This window comes from Microcaecilia unicolor, chromosome 2, assembly GCF_901765095.1.
Source record: "Microcaecilia unicolor chromosome 2, aMicUni1.1, whole genome shotgun sequence".
Lineage (NCBI taxonomy): Eukaryota > Metazoa > Chordata > Amphibia > Gymnophiona > Siphonopidae > Microcaecilia > Microcaecilia unicolor.
Window position 1 is genome coordinate 509931991 of NC_044032.1, and position 20864 is coordinate 509952854.

The 20864-nt window shown below is 40.3% G+C and overlaps 1 protein-coding gene across 2 annotated transcripts in view; it reads left to right on the forward strand.

Moving 5' to 3' along the window:
* The first annotated feature begins 361 nt into the window (after positions 1 to 361).
* Positions 362 to 20864, forward strand: part of C1QTNF7 (C1q and TNF related 7) — a 105175-nt gene continuing 84672 nt past the window's right edge. For both annotated transcript variants that reach the window (XM_030191196.1, XM_030191201.1), the window contains exon 1: positions 362 to 485. The gene's annotated coding sequence lies outside the window, so the exon portion shown is untranslated. The remainder of the gene's footprint in view (positions 486 to 20864) is intronic.

The following is a 20864-nucleotide window of genomic DNA, read 5'->3' on the forward strand; positions in this document are numbered from 1 at the left end:
CTTAAAAAAAAAAAGAAAGAAAAATCTGTGGCAGCTTGTGAAGGTTAGTCTGGATAGGATGGCAAATCTAGCTAAAACACTGCACAAAGAGAAATATTTAGGGTGGAACTTTTTGGGCCAGTTGTCAGCTCTCTGAGCATTTCCGTACTCGCTCATTAATAAAAGTACACTCAGCCCCAGGTCCAATATCCCTGGAATCTGAGCTTTAATGACAACAAATTACAGTTGTTTCAAATTAGAGGACTTGGCAAGGGTCAGCAAAAAGAAGTGGGAGTCTGACTAAAACAGTCCAAGCCTCAAAACTTGTTGCAAGGATATCAGCTGTGCGCTTGTAGGTTTGGTCACACACAGAGATGATTTCTGACCGATTTCTTTTGTGCATTTTTCCAAAGGCTTTGAAATCATAAAAATCTACCGTGTCTTCTTCCATTTACAAGAGCCATATGGGACCTGGGAAAAACAGTTATCAGCTCTCCAACAGTAAGGTATTTCTGCACATTTCTTTCTGTTTGGTTGTCTTATGGTAATAGAAAACAACATTTCTTAGGAAGTGTAAGAGCACATTATAAATTGTGATGTACAGTACTAAAGCTAAAATAGTAGCTGCTTCTAGTTAATCTTTGAAAAACATTATGAACAGCACAAATAATGAAGTATTATTTGCACAATGTTTCTGAGTATATAGGATAACGTATGGTCTTATGGATGTATACGTCACAGTAATAAAACAGATGCAAAGAGGTCTTTTACTAAGCCGCGGTAACGTTTTTAGCTCATGGTGGAAATCAGCTGGCAGTAAATGTGAGACACCCAGAGGAATATAATGGGCGTCTCGGCGTTTACCGCCAGCTAATTTCTACCTATCACAAACTAAAAACGTTTAATAAAAGACCCCCCTAGAGATCAAGAACTTACTGGTGTCCATGTAAGGAGCACAGCTCTGCATAATCTTTTTCCTGAAGAGTTTCCCCATGCTGTTGAACACATTTTATTATATGTAGGAGAGGTGGAAGGAGAGAGGGAGGGGGTTTCAAGTTTTCACTTAAATCGAGAAAAATGTCAGTCCTTGGGAAGTCTGTCATTTCCTTGTAAGTCTTTTATTTTAGCTTTGTTGTCATGGTTTCTAGGAGGCAGGGCTGCCTTTCCTTTTTTTTCTGTAAATATTCATTACGGCACTCTGTTTTGAGTCAGTTACAGACTTTTAGAATCATTTTTCTGAAAAGGACTGTAAGCATTAGTTAGAATGAAAGTAAAAAAAAAAAAAAAACAGAGCTGAAGACACTTTCCTGCTCACTGCTACTACTCTGCCTGGCGGCACCCGCCATGCTTTAAAAATGACTGCCGAAACTTCCTGCAGCAGTCTCGTGAGACTGCCGAGACCCACCAGACTACCTTGGTAAGTCTCGGCTGTCATTTTGAAAACACGGCAGCACTGGGCACAGCAGCAATAGCAGGCAGGAAAGAGTGGGGTTCTTTCCTGCCCCCCCCCCAAGAAGCCACTAGAATACCAGGGCCCTTCAAGTTATGACCGAGGAGGGCACACTTTGGCTCAGAATGTGTGTGTGTGGGGGGGGGGGGGTCAGCAAATGTGGCGGGGGGGGGGGGCTGTAATGTGTATGGGAGGGGGCAGCGATTCAGCGGTGAGCTGGTGGGCAGTGGCTGGGAGGCCCCAATGACCTTTTCTGCCTGGGGTCCCTGACCACTATCAGTTTGTCCCTGTGCATAACACACGTGTAAATGTGAGCACCTAGGTTAGAGAATTGCCCATCATATGGATAAATCCTTGAATTTTCAATGGCACTTCATGGATAGTACCACTAAAAATTCTTACAGACTGCCCTGACAATAGGGCAAGGATGGAGCATGGACATTCTATCTAGCTATACAGATAATGGCCAAATATCAACAGATATCTGAATGGCTAAGTGGTTTAATTTAGGCCAGAAAAAGGTTGTCCTAATTTAAACTATAGCTAGCTATATGATAGTGATTGCTATACATATATTTCAGTGGTCATGCATGTATTCAGTACCACTGACTATTCGTAAAGCGGTGCTGAATAGATATCAATGCTTTAAACACTGCAGCCTGTGTTTAAAAATAAAATAAAAAAACACTGACCACAGGGTTTAAATATTAACTAATAGTCTTTAGTTCTTGAGCCCTATGTGGAAATGAGGGAGACTAAGAAACAGGAGATTTGCTCTACGTATGGGTTTCCCTTCCTAGGAGAATACATAAATAATGATTTTATTTTTAAGTTTCTCATTATCATTATTTCCATTTTTATGTTGTAACATTGTCTGACTGCCAAGAGCAAAAACCATGGGATTCCTGGAACCATCTTATATCTTTAAGTAAATAGCTATTATAAAAGTACTGTTGGGTCTATTTAATCTTTCCTCCCTTACTTATCATATGTCTCAATGCAATTTCTTAAGTAAGCCAAGTAATCAAATATAAAAATAGTAAGTAAATGTCAAAAAGACATTCAAAATCAATTCTTTTTTTTACTTTTTACTTTTATATTTTAATTTTAAATTTATAATTTTTTTTTACATTCAAATAATTTCTGATCCTTTTGTGTTTTCACATCTGCAGTTGCACACACTTTCATATGCACTCCTGTCCACATACAAAACTATAGAGAGCAATATTCAGTGGGCCAGCAATTCCACCTTTCAGACTCACAATGCCAATTTTGTTCTTCCTCCTATCACTAATATATCTAAAAAAAAAATGTTTTGTCCCCCATTTTTTCTTCCATTTGCATCTTTGCTTTCCTGACTGTTCTACCAGCTTCTCTTAGCTTTTCCAGATATTGTTGCCTGTCTTCCTCTTTCTACAATCTCTTGTAGTTTATGAAGGCTAGCATCTTTTTCCTCACCTTTTCGGCTACTACTTTTGAGAACCAAAGCCGTCTACTTTTCCTCTTGCTTTTATTTACTTTCCATATGAAAAAGGTTTGTTGCCCTTACAATAGCTCCTTTCAGTTTTGCCCACTGCTTTCCAACTTCTTCCAGAGGTTCCCATCCAGGTAGAAATTCCTTTGGGTAATCCCCCATCTTAATAAAGTTAGTTTTTTTTTTGAAGTCTAGAACCTTCACTTTTGAATGAACCCTCTTCACACCCATTGGATGCCAGATGATCACCTACTATAGCATCAGAAATACTCTCCTCATTGTGGGGCCCTTTTACTAAGCTGCGTAAGCATCTACACGAGGCCAATGCATGCCAAAATGGAGTTACCACCTGGCTATCACGTGGCTCTTGTGATAATTTCATTTTTGGCACATGTCCGATACGCACGTAGGTCATTACCGCTCGGTTACCGTGTGAGTCTTTACTGCTAGGTCAATGGCTGGTGGTAAGGTCTCAGACCCAAAATGGATGCACGCCAATTTTCATTTTGCCGCATGTCCATTTTCGGCAAAAATGTTTAAAAGGCATTTTTTGCAGACACGCTGAAAAATGGATCTGCGCATGCCCAAAACACACACCTACACTACGCAGGCCATTTTTCAGCACACCTTAGTAAAAGGACCCCTGTAAGCGCTAAGTCCAGTATGGCCCCATCCTGCGTGGGTTCTATTACCAACTGCTAGAATAATCCCCCTGTAGAGAACCATTTGTACCCCACATTTTCCCACCTATTTGCAGGCTCAATGTGGCTTACATAGTACCGTAAGGCGTTTGCCAGTCGGTTGATAACAAATACAAGGTTATATTGTGGTTGAGTGAGGTAGGTGTGTATCAGGCACCATGAGGGTCGAAGGGAATGAAGATTGTATATGGTCCAGTACGATTATTGGTTATGTTGTGTTGCTTGGTGTGGGGATTTTTGTTGGATTGGTGGGGTAAGCCTTTTTGGTGAGGGTGGTTTTTAGTGGTTTCCTGAAGTTTAGATGGTCATGGATATTTTCACAACTTTTGGGAACATTTCAGCCTGCACTACTCCTGAAAGTGGTGTAGCTATTGAAACTTTCCTGTGAGGCTATCAGCAGGCTTTTTCACCTGCCCAACTGGCTGGGTATATTTAAAAAGACATGTAGTCCTGTAGATACTCCCACACCCCCCACTACCACCAGATTATAAGTTTTAATAATCATCCCAGCCATTCATCCCTGCATAATTCCATTTCCCCCAGATACAACAGGTCTCCAATACAGCAAAAATTAAGCCTGTCCTCATCCAAATGTCATCCAAATCCAGCCCCTTCCCATCTTTCCCAATTGCTCTCTCTCTCTCTTCTCCTGTTACCTTCAAAAATAAAGAATGGGTCATCTGGGGATGGAGCAATGTCTAGCGTGTTGTGAAACCTTGGGCCAGCTGGCACCATTTTCTTGTATGAGAATAATTCACAGTGACCCCAGCTTCAGATCAACCAGCACCATTTTGAAAACCATTCCTGAGGGGCAGGAATGACTGAGGATTATTCTTTCCATTTTTAAACTCATGGGTGGAGTAAACGGCTGTTGAGGGCTGCTAGAGGATCAGTTAAGGGCCCGTGAGGGGGGAGGGGGAGGAGGGTTAGAATGGCAGCACTGTTATATTAGCAGCAGCAAGAATAAGGCCAGGGCTAGTTTTACTTTAGTTTTCAATACTAAAAAATAAAATAAAATTTCGTTAATTTTTCTTTCATTCTTATTCACTTTAGTTAAAGGTTCTAAATAAATGTTAACTAGTAAACAGTAGAGATCCTTACACAATTCCAGTTGAACCTGGTATAAGTTTGATGTTTGTCCAGTTGAACAAAAAAGGAAAAACACTCTGGCATTAGGGTGACTGGTCAAAGCTGGAGTTCAGAGATGAATGCCAGAGTGTTTTTCCTTTTTTGTTCAACTGGACAAACATCAAACTTATACCAGGTTCAACTGGAATCCCTAGTCTCAGAGGCCACGATCAATGAATGGTGTCAGATACAGCACTGAGGTCAAGCACAATCAGCACTGCATCTAACCCTTTCCTAAGCATTGTTCTAAGGTCATCTAGCACTGATTCAGTACTACAATGTTTCCTGTATCCACCTGGTGAGTATTCTTGCAAAACAAGACAACCTTCTCCATAGCCTTCACACGGCCATGCGCCTCCTATGCTCCACCCACAGCTTGTGTGTGAATGTGCACTAGACACACTTTATAGAAGTGTGTAGTGCACATTCACATATAAATGCCAATTATCTCAACACTTACACATACATGGCATGCATAACTACATGTGCCTGTTATAGAATTGCCCTTCACACATGCCTTTTAACATAGGTCTTATTGTATCTTGTGCCAACCCAACTTTCATTGCTGCCAATCTTTCACAGTTACTAAATCTACTTAAGAAAAATATACCTCTTTGCTCAATACATAAACAAATTGTGAAACCATCACATCTTAAAGTTAGCCCGGATATTCAATGCCAGGCCATTTCTGGTGACTGGCGTTGAACATCTGGTTTAATTTTGGCCGGTTCAAACTTAACTGGCCAAGCCAGCCAGTTAAGTTGAACCAGCCAAAGATATTCCAGGTATTCACACAGTCAAATATGGCCACCAAACTCATGCCGAAAATCGGTGGATAGTCAGTTATATCGGGTGATATAACTGGCTAGCTGCTAACCGTGAATTTTTAGTGGGTCATGGCCGGCCAGGTCCCGCTAAAAATTGTGGATAGCCAGTTATGGCGCATTAATTGGCCAGGTGCTGATCCTGGCTGGTTAAATGCTTTTGAATATCAGGGGGGGTGTTTAGTCTATAAGCAAGGTTTTCGTTGTATGCCATCAAATAGCTTCTTCCAAATCTGTTGCTCAGAGTGTGGATTCTCTCTGTTTTCTCTTGGCATTTGCGAGCACTGAAGCTTATATCAAACGTCCAAGATATGCATCTCATGAAGCATTGGTTTGAAATAACTCTATCCAGATCTCAATCTTTTCAGTTGAATTCATGTTTTTCTGTCCAGGACATATCCAGAGGGAAAATGTATTTCTCAATATTAATAATATCTCTATAATGGTTATGTTTTCATGTCTTGGAAAACTTTAATATAGTTTCATTTTACATTAGCCAAAACACAGTGGTTAATTTTTCAGACTGTTATAGTAAATATATTTTAGTTTCCACAGAATAGCTGGTATTTAATCATATTAATGGCAGGTATCCAACCAAAGCAAATCTGCCTTTTTGCAATTGTGCCAGACCTAGCCTTATGCTTAATTTCATAATCCCTAGTCTCAGAGGCCAGGATCAAAGCATTAATCCAAGTTGTACTAGCAATAGATTTGGTTTCACTCAACATATATGAATGTTCTGTGGACACCTAAACCAGAAGGGTGTTTTAAAATTTCAGAAAACGTGGCGGGGCATTTCTGAAAGAACATCCAAGTCAAAATAGAAGCATCCAGACCATAAGGTCCAAAACAGACGTCCATTTCACATGTATTTTCCAAGAGGAAATATGTCAGGAATTCCCATTTGAAAATATGTGAAATGGGCATCCGTGTGCTGAAGAAATCCAGCATTTTACAAACTGGAATGCCCAACATATGAACGGCAAAAAACAGGGACAAGGACATCTGTCTGGCAGAAGAATGGCCATACAGACATTCCTGTAGAGAACAGGGGTAGCCTAGTGGTTATTGCCTTTGACTTTAAGCCAAGGGACCCAGGTTCAAATCACACTTTAACTCTTTGGAGGCCTCTTTCATCAAGCCTTGCGGCAATGCTGATGGAGCCCATCCAAAGTGACTTTGTTGGTATTACCACAATGGGAGCCACTAGTGTGGCTTGATAAAAGAGGCTCTTATTTTGTAATTGGTGAGCCCTCCAGGAACAGCAAAATAGCTTAGCTGAATGTACACCACTTCAATAGCCTTCAGGCTTGCAGGCGACATATATTTACATATAGTAGGTATTTTTCTATTTCTGTAAGGCTCACAATAGAAAAAAAAGCGTTAAAATGGGACTTGAACTTGGCCATATGGCTCCAGAAAAAAAGAGTACAGATTGAGTCAGTCCAGATTTTACTTCCATTGAAAGCAATGGTTCTATCTGTCCTCCTTTTCTGGAGTCGTAAGGTAACCCTAACTTGAGTCCCCTGGTTCAAAGTCCACTGCACCAACCGCTAGGCTACTCCACAGACATTCTGCCTGTTTTGCTAAGAATGCCCATAATACCTGAAGCTGTCATAGAGCCTGGTATCTCCTTCAGTTTCATTTGCAGGGAAAGGGAGGGGAATAGCAACTACTGGCGAATTAAGTTGGTGTCATGCCTTAATCCCTCCAGTAGTCAGCTGCTCAATCAGAGCTCCTTTTTTTATTCTGGATGTGACTGAAACAGGTCTAACTTAGGACATCCTTCTTTTTATGCTTAGATGTTTCTTCCAGTTCAGTAATCGCTGTTGGATGTCCTGATTTTGAGCCTTCCCTAACACCATTCAGGATTTTGTAGACCTCAAAAATATCTCCCCTCATCTGTCTCTTTTCCAAGCTGAAGAGCCCTAACCTCTTTAGCCTTTCCTCATACAAGAGGAGTTCCATCCCCTTTATCACTTTGGTTGCTCTTTTTTGAACCTTTTCTAATTCTGCTATATGTTTTTTGAGATACGACGTCCAGAACTGAACGCAATATTCAAGATGCAGTCCTTCTCTGGAGGGATACAAAGGCATTATAGTATTTTCGATCTTATTCACCATCAGTTTCCAAAATGTGTTGGTAAACAGCTGAACTTAGCTTAAGGCAATCAGATCATCTGATTGCCTTAAGCTAAGTTCAGCTGTTTTACCAACACATTTTTTATGCTTCAAATGGAAGCTGTGCATGTTGTATAAAGATAATCATTCTACGAATTTATTTAAACCACAAAATTTCTTCTTTAAAATTAACATTAAATGGTTTATATTTTGCTGAGGTTTTCTTTAAATCAATGATAGAAGTTGTGAACTGTGGTTCGAATATTATGATACCTTGATACAGGGTTATTCGATTGATACCAAGTCAATGAGGTCTTTTTCTCCATTATTCCGTTTTTTTGCTTTATTTAAGTGAGTTGGTTTTTTCACTCTTTTTTGGTTGATTATAGGTAGATTTTTCAAGTGATTTTGTTTCTCCTCTTACATTGTTACTTGGGTTTTTTTGCACCATTATCCTGTAAGTGCTAGAATTCTATAATTTTGGCACAATGATAGAGCCTACAATTAAGTGCCAATTGAGGAAGTTTGTCTTAGGAAATAATTTCACGAAGCATTACCAACACCTATTTTCCCCACCAAATCTTCTCTAACCCTGCTCAGCTGCCTCTAGTGATCAGGTATGTATTCCATTTTCTTGTTGTAAATGTACTGTGAAACCTAGTGACTAAACCATGTAGTTTTCTTAATGTACAGTGAAATCCAGTATGTGAACCATACAGTTTGCTAGTGGTTGTTGAACTGTAAACAGCCATCTAGTGGTAAAGAAGCAAGTCAGTATCTGATGTACCCTGTGCTTTAAACCAGTGATTCCCAAACCCGGTCCTGAGGCACCCCAGCCATTCAGGTTTTCAGGATATCCAAAATGAATATTCATGAGAGAAATTTGCGTGCAGTAGCTCCGTAGCCCACATGATAAATTCTCCCCTAAGAGTTAAATTACCATGTTAGATATGCCAATGCTGTTAATGCACATTAGTAGTAATAGGTTCCATTACATAAAACAAGAGCTGTGGTTAAAAAGTATGTTTATTTATTTATTTATTTATTTGTTGTATTGTATCCCACATTTTCACCACCTATTTGCTAGCATCAATTGTGGCTTACAATATCAGTTATGGCATTCGCCATTCCAGAGTGAAAGAACAATTGGTGTTACATGAAATCATGGATGACAAGTATCGAATTAACTTCCAAAGTTCCATTATGGCAATCGCCATTCTGGAGTAAGTGATACTTAGATGTTAGAATGTGGTAATACAATACATGCCTTTTAGTAAATCTAGCCCTTACAGTAGTACAGGATACCCGAGTTCTTGGAGTAATAGTTTTTATTGTTCTGTAAAACTTCCTGATCAACTTCTAAAACAGCAGTATATCAAACAAGAATTAAATATTTCCAAACAAGACAATTCTATACTGCCAGTATTCCCATTATTTTTAATAAATAGAAATAAAACAAGACAAAGAAAAGAAAAGAAAAGATGATGATACATTTTTATTGGACTAACATACATTTTTTGATGAGCTTTCAAAGGTATCCTTTCTTCTTCGGATCAGAAATTCTGAAGAAAAAAAATCTGAATTTCTGATCTGAAGAAGAAGGATTACCTTGGAAAGCTCATCAAAAAGGTGTATGTGTAGTACAATAAAAAAAAGGTATCATCTTCTTTTCTTTGTCTTGTTTTATTTCTATTTATTACCTTTAAAAGTGAACTAACATGGCTACCCTACCACTTTACCATTTATTTTTGTAAGCATTTGAAATGCTTTATTTATATCCTTGGTCATTATTAGTGGGACAGTGGCATCCATAATGACACCCATTACCAAGAGAACATCAGGATCCCTGACCCAGCATTCTAAATATAGCTAATGAGCTCTAGCTGGGCTTTAAATGAAACAGGAATTTGCATAATCTGTCAAAGAAAAGATAAATGGGAAATCAAACCCAGCAAAGGGGGTTTCTGCATACAGTTCAAACTCTTCTTTTTACTTATAAGTGCATTCACTCTGCAGCTCCTCAGTACCGCTTCACACTCTCCATCTCTCCCTACATTCTTCCCGGGAACTCTGTTCACTGGGTAAATCTCTCTTATCTGCACCCTTCTCCTCCACCGCTAACTCCAGACTCCGTTCCTTTTATCTTGCTGCACCATATGCCTGGAATAGACTTCCTGAGCCAGTACGTCAAGCTCCATCTCTGGCCGTCTTCAAATCTAAGCTAAAAGCCCACCGTTTTGATGCTGCTTTTAACTCCTAACCTTTACTTGTTCAGAACCCTATTTTATCATCCTCACTTAATATTCCCTTATCTCTTGTTTGTCCTGTTTGTCTGTCCTAATAGATTGTAAGCTCTGTCAAGCAGGGACTGTCTCTTCATGTTCAAGTGTACAGCACTGTGTACATCTAGTAGCGCTATAAGAAATGATGAGTAGTAGTAATAGTAGTAGTAGATTTAGTCTGCAGCAGGAAATGTAAGCTATTTTCCTAGGGCTTCAGGAATTAGTCGTGTTGCCACTGCCAAATTACAAAATTAAGGAGAAGATAAGAAATAACTTTACGGTCACAAGTAATCAACTTTCATTTAATAATTTTTATAATGAATTATATTGTCCACAGTGCATTATCGGGTTATAAATGCCAAATTAAATGATATTAAATAGTGACTGAAACTGATCAAAATATGGTTTATTATTAAGCGAACAGCGGGTTTGCAATATGGCCCCTGGGCACCAGTGTGTTTGTACGATAGGGGCTTTCTTCACATTATATAAAGAAACCCATATTGACACAATACTGCTTATGCTCTGAAAGTTATGTCTTCAAGATGGTTAGGCTTATTTTTCTTTCTAATGCATATTTAAAAGGACAATTATCAAAGCCATTTGCCCCAGGCAAATAGCAATTTCACCTGGATAAGCTGGCATGTCAGACAACTGCCCTTTGCTGAGTGCTTAAAATGTATGTGCAAGGGCTGCATTTGGAAGGGGCATTTCCCGAGGGCAATTTAGGACAGGGAAATATCCATGCAGAATGGTGTTTTTCTACTTCGCATTGGAAGATGCTTGTCCTTTTTCCCCTTTTCCTCACCCCAGACAAAAAAAGATGCAGAGTTCAGGGATACTTGTGTGCCTGTATTCCCTGGTAAGATCATTTTCTTTGGAATTTGCCTACTTAGCCCATAGGTGCATAACTACTTATTGGATTTCATACCTAGACAAGCTATTGAAAATTGCTTCTTTATATTTGGTTTTGTCTGCATCACTGTTCCCTCTAAACTGAGTGGGAGGTCCTTCAACTGCATTGCTGCCAGTGGGTGGGGGCTGGTGCTTCAAATACCTAGGGAGAGGCAGGTTCCCTGGAGTCTACAGAGCATGTCTGCAGGGCCGTGCCTAGGGTCTCTGTGCCCCCCTGCAGACTATCAGTTGGCATGCGCAGCGTCCCGATTCCCCAGCGCTTAATTGAACCGTCCTCTCCTCCGCCTCCGACGTCTGCGCAGTGTCAGTGAAAAGCGCTGCCTGTCTGACATCTCTCCACCAGCCTTCCCTTCACTCATTCATTCCCTCTGTGTCATGCCCTTCTTCTGACGTCATTTTCCTTGAGGGCGGGACACAGAGGGAACGAACGAGCGCAGGGAAGGCTGTTGAGAAACGTCAGACAGGCAGTGCTTTCACTGATGCTGCGCAGACATCAGAGCAGAGCGAGGTAAATTTAAAGCACCGGGGAATCGGGGATGGAGCGGAAGGAGTAAGGTTTTTTTTTTTTTAAATACAACTACAGCACGGCGCCCTTGAAGGCAGCGCCCCCCCCCCCCCCTGCGGCGCTTAACCGTGCTTACCGTGTTGGAAGTGGCCCTGCATGTCTGCCCCTCGCTATTGAAAATGTTATAGTGAAAAACAACCCCCACTGGAAGGACTGTAGGCAGAGGACTCCGCTCAGCTTAGAGGGACAGCGGTCTCCATGCCTAGTGTTTATCTTAGTTCATTCTGTTCTCAACAAAGAAAATAACCTACTACCAAGCAATGACTCATACATCCAAAAAAGAATTCAGCAGACGAAGAAAATAAATATGATTGTTTTTATCTTACCAAAACTGAGTGTTTATTATTCTTAGTAGGAAATAAAGGCTGTTTGGATCTCACATGCCAAGGAAATATTATAAATGATATTAAAGCACAGAAGCTAAGGACCACAACCTCATTCCAGTCATATCTGTTTGAAAGTCTGGGTTTTACCAATAGCCAGGTAAATGCATATTCCCCCGACATTCTGGGACAGCACAGTGGATATCATTACATTTTTTAATTGATTGTCTAAATGAGTTATCTTCAGAGCTCATTGCTCATGCTGATCTCAGATACTTATTTGCAGGATTTCCTTCCTGGTATTAAGAAGGCACCAGTTTGGAAAGACAAGATCAACTGACCACTGGATTCAATGATATGACTGCCGATTCCTTTCGGTCTCAGTTAATATATCTTTTTTTCTGGCTGAGCTGCTCTCTGTCTTATTATTGGTTTAATTTTATTTACTTTACCACCTTCCTTATGGACATAATGAGGCAGTGAACAGGCTGAAATTCAGTAGGAAAAGGAACACCATTTTTATAATAATAATAATAAAGAAGGAAGACAAGATAAAAAATCATTCACACAGCTGAGGAAAGGACAAAAGATATGTCAGTTACACTTAAACCTAATCCTCACAACGTAGAGAGAAGCCAGAAACCTTCCGATGACTACACCACTCCCAAAGCTTCACAAAAGCCAATCTAAACAGATGGTTTTAGAGCTGTCTAAACTGAGGGAAAGAATTCTCTAATTGAAGGGTCGATGGAAGGGAATGTCATACTTAGATTGTGAGCCCTCCTGGGACTTAGAGAAAATCCAGATTACCTGAATGTAACTCACCTTGAGCTACTACTGAAAAGAGGTGTGACAAAATCTAGTAAATAAATAAATAATAGGGAAGGTGCCACATAGTAAAAAAACAGATTCTCTGGTCAACTGAAACGTAGCTGATGAAACTGGAGGTGGGGGGGGGGGGGGAGGGGGTAATGACAGATGATGATCAGTGAACAACGTAAGAGGATCGGGGAGGAGCATAAGGCAACACAGAAGAAGACCAGAATTTAAGAATAGGGTCTTGTATTGGATACATATTGAATAGGGGAGCCAATGATAACAATAAAAAGAGGTATAAACATGGTCGTGTTTCCTTGCATGGGAAGAATTCTAAAGGCAGTGTTTTCTACTGATTGTATTTGGTGTAAGGATTTGGAGTGAAGGCCAAAAACAGATGAAGTTACAGTAATCTAATTGCAATGTGAACAGTGCGTAAATAATGGTTATATGTGACAGCGTCACAAGATAAGCGCAAATAGACCGAAACTGGAGCAGGGCAAGGAAACAGGTTTATACCAAAGTGGTTACTTGATGAGCAAAGAATACATCTTGATCAAGGATAGCACACAAGTATTTGAACTGAATTGGGGAACCATGTAAGAGGGGGGGCCAGAGAGGGACCTGTAACTTTCCCATTATCCAGCACACAGTAGATTTAAAGGGATTAAGTATCAGTTGATTTTCCCACAGCCAGAATAAGACAGTGTCAAGACTACTCTGGAATTGTGAAATGTCAGGTAAAAGAGAATCAGTATAATGAATTAATAAGATATCATCTGCATAATAGTATGCAATGACACCAAGATCTTGGGCCAAAGTTGTAAATTGTGCATCAACTGTATATCTGGCAGGAGCAACTGATACTGGACTGTGAGGCTCAGCAGAAGTTGAACACAGAGCTCAAAATTTCAGGATCATAAAGTCAAGGCAGCGATTATGTATAAGCTTTATGTTTAGCTATGTTTTTTTTAATTCTTTTTTTTTCATGTCATTTCCTTCTTAGTTAGAATGCACTATTGAATTGCAAAACCAAAATCTATTCCAGATGTCTTTTTTTATTTTATAGTGCCTGAACAGCAAGGTTTGCATCAGCTATCTGAATTTTCTTAGCAATTTCTTGTTAGCCTGCTAAATTAAATGGAATTCATTAATTCATCATTACTATTTTTTGCAGAAAGTATATTAATAAATATTGTTCTGATCTGGGAGACAGGCTGTTATTTTAAGACTAAGTTATTCAGGGTCCCCTTTACAAAGCGGCAGTAAGCCCAACACGGGCTTACCGCTCGCTAAACAGGAAGTACCGCTGGGCTACTGCAGCAGCCCGGCGGTACTTCTCACCCCCAGCATACCGTCATATCTGACGCTACAAAAATGTATTAATTTATTTATTTTTGTAGCACCAGTGTGTACCCAGCGGTCATCGAGCAGTACTGCGTGCTACCTGGTTACCGCTGGGTTAGTGCGGGAGCCCTTACCGCCACCTCAATAGGTGGCAGTAAGGGCTCCTCCTGAAATGGCCACGCGGCAAATGCTTTACTTGCTGCACAGCCATTTCCTGCCAAAAGAAAGACCTATCCTTTGGTCCATCTCAAAGCAATACCTACCAGTGTCTGAATGTACCACATTCACTCTCTATGGACTAGTAGGGTTACGTTTAGGTACAACCATGTATTATATAAGCCGTGTGATTTTGTAAGCCACTTAGGATCTTGTGGCAGATGATCGAAAGCCCCGCGCTGTTCCAAACAGCACTCTAAAAATAGAGCTGGAACAGCACGGGTCTTTACTGCCCTTATGATCAGAGATAATAGCATGCAAATTTAAGCATGCTATTATCTCTGATCATAGGATAAAATGCAGGAGGATTGTGCCTGAGCATGTGCTCAGGCACAATCCTCCCACACTTGTTTGACAGGTGTGGGCTGTCAAAAGCCCAGACCTGTCAAACACAGGGGCTGAAGGTCCATGGGACCACCAGACCCCAAGTACCCCCACCCGAACCAAGCGACATGGAGGCTGGAGGTCCGGTGTACTTTTATATAGAACAAAGATCACTTCAATACAGGATAACTTTACCACAGACCTTAAGAAATTCTTATAAGCAAAATACTGTGGATGTGAACATCAAGTGCTTTCACTAAAAATAGCATGGATGAAAAACCTCAAAAGCCCCTGGTACTCAGTAAAAATTCACAAAAATGTCTCTAGTACTCAATGGACATTTATTTCATCATTGACCAAAACCCTCCCTCAAAATTCTGCTTTCTTTCTTTTACTTTTCTTTGCTGTGCTTTTAAAACAATGTGCTGTGCAAAACTAAATATCCCAAATACATTTTTAATAGTGAAAACATCAAATGGCACTTAACTTTTAACTCCCAACAGGGACCCATTTCACCCACCAGCTTTTTCAAGGGAGACTGAATATCAGCAAGCCAATCGGCGTTGATAACAGCACTTAACAAGTGATAATTAGCAATAATTAGAATTTACATGCACAACTCACTAAGTGTATTCTGTAACACAGTGCGCCTAACTTATAACATGCGCAACCAAAAAGGGGCATGGTTATGGGCAGGGAAATGGCCGTTTCGTGGGCATTCCAAAATTTACATGCATAGTTATAGAATATGGCCCAGTGTGCCTAAATCTATGTGCTGGGATTTACGTCATGTTTTCCTTGGTGTAAATTGGCGTGTGTAGTTCTAGGCACCGCTTATAGAATACGCTTAGGTGAAAATGTTTTCTGCATGTATTTTTTAGGTGCCATATATAGAATCCCCCCCATGAGTTAAAAAAACCTCCAAAATAATTTAAATAATCAATGCACAATCCTTTTAATCATTTTCAAATGTATAGGCTTTTAAGTACACAATCTTTATTGTTTTACACCCAAAATTCAACATTAGAAATTTTCAGTTCCAGCCAATTAGAGTACAAGTGCTTAATTCAGACTTCTTAGGAGCTTTCACTTTCTTCAAGGGAGCTGTCTGTTTCACAAAAAATGCTTCCTCAGTAGCAGCTTCTGCAATTACAAATAGCACTATACCAGAACAACTGTGAAAGACAAAAACAGCATGAATCAGGTAGTTCAGCAATTCCATGCATCTTCTGACTGCTAATTTCTCAAAACATCTTACATTCCTGTAGCTACTTTCACTTGTCATTAGGGCTGTCAGGGAAATTCAAAATGGCATTTCTCTTGAAAAGAAATGCCGCTCAGCAGAGGGAGCCAATCACTCACCAATTACAACTCAACTGACAATAAAAAGAGAGAGATAGGGTCATTTAAATCACAGAAACACTTTCCAGTCAATATTGAGTCTGTAAATCCATTTTTGTTCCAATCTCAGTAAATTCCCCCCCCCCCCCCCCCAGTTCCCACTCTGTATCTGTATCTATGTTTCTATATTATTTCACAGAAAAGGTGGTGGAAGCATGGAATGGCCTCCCGGTGGAGGTTGTGGAGTCGAGGACTGTGTCAGAATTTAAGAAGGCATGGGATAAGTATGTGGAATCGCTTACGAAAAGGAAGAGTTAGGGGTTACAGAGGATGGGCAGACTGGATGGGCCATTTGACCTTTATCTGCTGTCATGTTTCAACGATCAATTACAAAAAATTTTAGATCCTCAAAAATGAGGTTCTATTACCCAATGTGATACCTGAGTCACTTCCAACCTCCCTCTATGAATACTAGAACAATGTTCGTTCATCCTGATCCTAAAAGCTTGGCTGGTTTTCCCTACATATAATTTATTGCATGTGAAGCATATGACATATACCACATAGGAACTATTACAGTCTGTAGGATGAAGCAATGTGTATATTTTTCTGTCCAAGGGGTTAATAAATTCTGTCAATTCTACTATTTGCTCACATGTTTTACATCGAGTACAGTTTTTATGACTCCCTTCTCACAACAGGTGACATATTCTTCCTTAGTAAGGACGGACCAAGGATCTCCTTTAAATTCTTGTTGCGTAAAAACGCAAATCTTAGTCTAATATCCTTAGAGGGTGAACTTGTATTATCTGCCAGTGTTTAATAATGTGGGCTGCGGGTCACTGCCTGCGCAGTACATGGGTTTGCACCTCTGGTTCTTCTGTTATTTTTCAGTCTGGAATGTGATAAAAATTCCCAGTGGTTATATTTAGCCCTTGTATAAGCACACTGCAAAGATGTGCTAAAAATAACTTGGATTGTCTCTTGAAGTCATCTTGGTCAATACAAATATGACAAAATCTTTACAATTGGGAGTAGGGTACACTTTCATTCAACCGCAAAGGGTGACTGCTCCTAATCTGTAGCAGAGTATTTTTGTCAGTAGGTTTAGTGTATACCAAAGTTCAAAAAGCGTTCTATTTCTGAATAATATGAACATCCAGAAAAGAAATTTCTGTGATAAAAATCTGGGCTGTAAATTTTCGAAATACGGTTGGGGCCAGCTAAATTGATCACCGGGTTTAGAGGAGGATCGCCAAGTTTACATGAGATGGCCAGCTTAGTTTTCCAGCCATAATGGAAACCGGGCCCAGCCATCTCAAACCCGGCGAAATACAAGCCATTTGGTCGTGGGAGGAGCCAGCATTTCCAGTGCACTGGTCCCCCTGACATGCCAGGACACCAACCGGGCACCCTAGGGGGCACTTCTAAAAAATTGTTTTAAAAACAAAAATAGGTGCCAGGAGTATAGCTCCCTTACCTTGTGTGCTGAGCCCCCCAATTCCCCCCCCCCCCCAAAACCCACTCGCCACAACTCTACACCATTACCATAGCCCTAAGGGGTGAAGGGGGGCACCTAGATGTGGGTACAGTGGGTTTTGGGGAGGTTTGGAGGGTTCAATATTTATCACCACAACTATAACAGGTGGGGGGGATGGGCCTGGGTCCACCTGCCTGAAGTGCACTGCACCCACTAAATACTGCTCCAGGGACCTGCATACTGCTGTCAATGAGCTGGGTATGACATTTCAGGCTGGCAAATAAATGTTTTATTTTATTTTTGGGTGGGAGGGGGTTGGTGACCACTGGGGGAGTAAGGGGAGGTGATCCCCGCTTCCCTCCGGTGGTCATCTGGTCAATTGTGGCACTTTTTTGAGACTTGGTCCTAAAAATAAAAGGACCAAGTCCAGCCAGCGAAATGCTCGTTTGAACCGGCCACTTTTTTTCCATTATAAAGTGAAGCCGGCCATCTCGTACCCACGCCCCCACCCTGCCCCCCCCCCCCGTCCCGCCTTCACTACCCTACCAACACGCCCCCTTGAAAAAGCAGTTGGGGCCGGCCAAAATCGGCTTTTGATAATACCGATTTGGCCGGGATCAGGAGATCGCCAGCGATCTCCCGATTTGTGTCGGTAGATCGCCAGCGATCACTTTTGAAAATGAGCTGGATAGCCAGTTAGGCGTAGATATTCATCACCAAACTGGCTATGTTTATACATTAAAATAGGCCCCATAAATAGCAGACCTATCTTTAACCACTATGCTTAACCAGTTAAGTTGCCACAATAAAAAATGAAACCGGATATTCAATGCCAGTCGCCAGAAATGGCCTGGCATTGAATATCCAGGTTTAACGCCAGCGGTGGACATCAAAAGCGCTGCCAACTGAATATTGAGAGACAAGCGTTTAAGTACCTAAGCCAAGGGAAATCTTGCCTCACCAATTTGTTTCATATCTTTGAAGGCATGAATAAACATGTAGATAAAGGTGAGCTGGTTGATGTAGTATATCTAGATTTTCAGAAAGCTTTTGACAAAAAAGAGAGACTCCTGAGAAAATGTAAATGCCATGGGATAGAAGACAATGTCTCAAGTGGATTAGGAACTGGTTAATAGATTGAAAACAAAGGATAGGGTTAAATGGCCATTTCTCTCAATGGAGAAAGGTGAATAGTGAAATGCCCCAGGGATCTGTACTGGGATCTGTGCTATATAAGATATTTATAAATTACCTGGAAATGGGAACGACAAATGAGGTGATTAAATTCACAGATGACACAAAACTATTCAAAGTTGTTAAAACATTTGCAGACTGTGAAAAATTGCAGGAAGACCTTAGGAAATTGAAAGACTGGGAATCCAAATGGCAAATGAAACTTAATGTGGACAAATGAAAAGTGATACATATTAGGAAGAAAATTCCAAATCATATTTACCTGATGGTAGGTTCTGCCTTAAAAGTTAGCATTATGGACAATGGGCCTAATTCTATATATGGCGCCTAAAAAATCGGTGCCTAAAGTTAGTCACGGTTTACAGAATATACCTAAATCCATCCACATGACTAGCATTTAGGCACAGCCAATTACGCCAAAGAAAAGCTGGTATAAATGCCCATACCTAATTTTAAATGCAGAACGGGTTATTCCATAACACTGCACATAAATTTTAGGAACGCCCACGATCCACCCGTGCTCCTCCCATGGCCCTGCCCACTTTTGAGTTCCGCATGATAGAATACGCTAAGCAAGTAGTGCGCATAAATTCTAATTAGTGCCAATCAGTGCTGATAATTGCTTATCATCCATTTATTGGTGCTGATTGGCTTGTTAACTAATTAAGTTGCATGTGCAAAACAGAATACACTCTGATTTTTGCATGCAAATGTAGTCATATTATATAGAATCTGGGGGAATATGCTGAAACTTTCTGCCCAGTGTGCGGCAGCATCCATAAAACCAAACAGAATGGTAGGGATTATTACTAAAGGGATGGAAAATAAGACAAAGAATATTATAATGCCTCTATATCACTCTGTGGTGTGACCTCACCTTGAGTACTGTGTGCAATTCTGGGTGCTGTATCTCAAGAAAGATATAGTTGAACTGGAAAAGGTTCAAAGAAGGGTGACCAAAATGATTAAGGGGATAGAATTCTTCTCATATGAGGATAGGCTTAAGAGGTTAGGGCTCTTCAGCTTGGAAAAGAGATGGCTGAAGGGAGATATGATAGAGGTCTACAAAATTTTGAGTGATGTAGAGCGGGTAAATGTGAATCCATTTTTTACTCTTTCAAAAAGTACAAAGACTAGGGGACACTCAGTGAAGTTAAATTAGTAATACTTCTAAAAGGAATAGGAGGAAATATTTTTTAACTCGGCAAATAGTTAAGCTCCGGAACTCATTGTCGAAGAATGTAGTAACAGCAGTTAGTGTATCTGTATCTGAAAAAAGGTTTAGACAAGTTCCTGGAGGAAAAATCCATAGTCTGCTATTGAGATAGACATGGGGAAAGCCACTACTTATCCCTAGGATCGGTAGTATGAATCTTGCTACTATTTGGGATTTTACCAGGTATTTGTAACCTGGGCTACCCACTGTTGGAAGGAGGATACTGGGCTAGATGGACCAGTAGTCTTATGTTCTTATATCTTTCTTTCTGTGACTTGTGGTGTTGATCTGCTGTGATTTACTGCCTTTGGCTATTGAAGATTTTAGCATCTCTTGTTTGTCTAGGTTATCTGTAAATAGCATGACTTAAAAATGAAACAAGAGAATGTCATTTGGGTTATTTTCCAGTTTGTTTTGAAACAAATCAAATCTACTTTGTTGTGTTTTTCATTTAGTTTCAAAACAAATGCACACCCTAGCCTCTTTTATGCTGCAGACCAATTTGTGTTGGGAAATATGCAGTAAAATGCTCTGTTTATTTGAAGACAAAGCTTCCCATTGTTTGTGAAATCCCATGGAGCTTCACAAAATAGGGAAAAGGCAACATTTTTTGGTTGTTTTGTTTTTATGCCCTTTCTCTAGACATGCCCATTGTGCTTTCCCTATCCCAGATGTCAGGCAGAAACAAAAAAAGGCAAAGATCTGCCACAGAAATAGCAAACCAAAAGAAAAAAAGCAGATCAAAAAAGACAAAAAAAATGGAACAGGAAGGTAACAGAAGAAGTGGTTTATTGCAAGGTTACCCGACGTGACCACGTTTCGCCCTCAGGCTGCATCAGGGGTACAAAAAACTAATAGGGGTAAAAAGCAAAATGAACCCCTAAAAGTAGTCATACATAAGTGCTTCCCAAGCTTACTCAGCAGCATTAATGCTGCCAGTCAACATAGCATTGCGAAGTCTGCTATTGAAGAGGGACCCAACTTAGCCAAGTTTCAGCTTTGCCTTTATTTTCCTGTCACCAGATTCCTTCAAAACAAAAGCTGAAAGTTTCAGTAAAAAGGTACATCTTCAGCAGAGTGACTCAGCAAACATTCTTATTGCATCTGCGGAAAATGTATCTTTTTACTGAATCTTTCAGCTTTTGTTTTGAAGGAATCTGGTGACCTA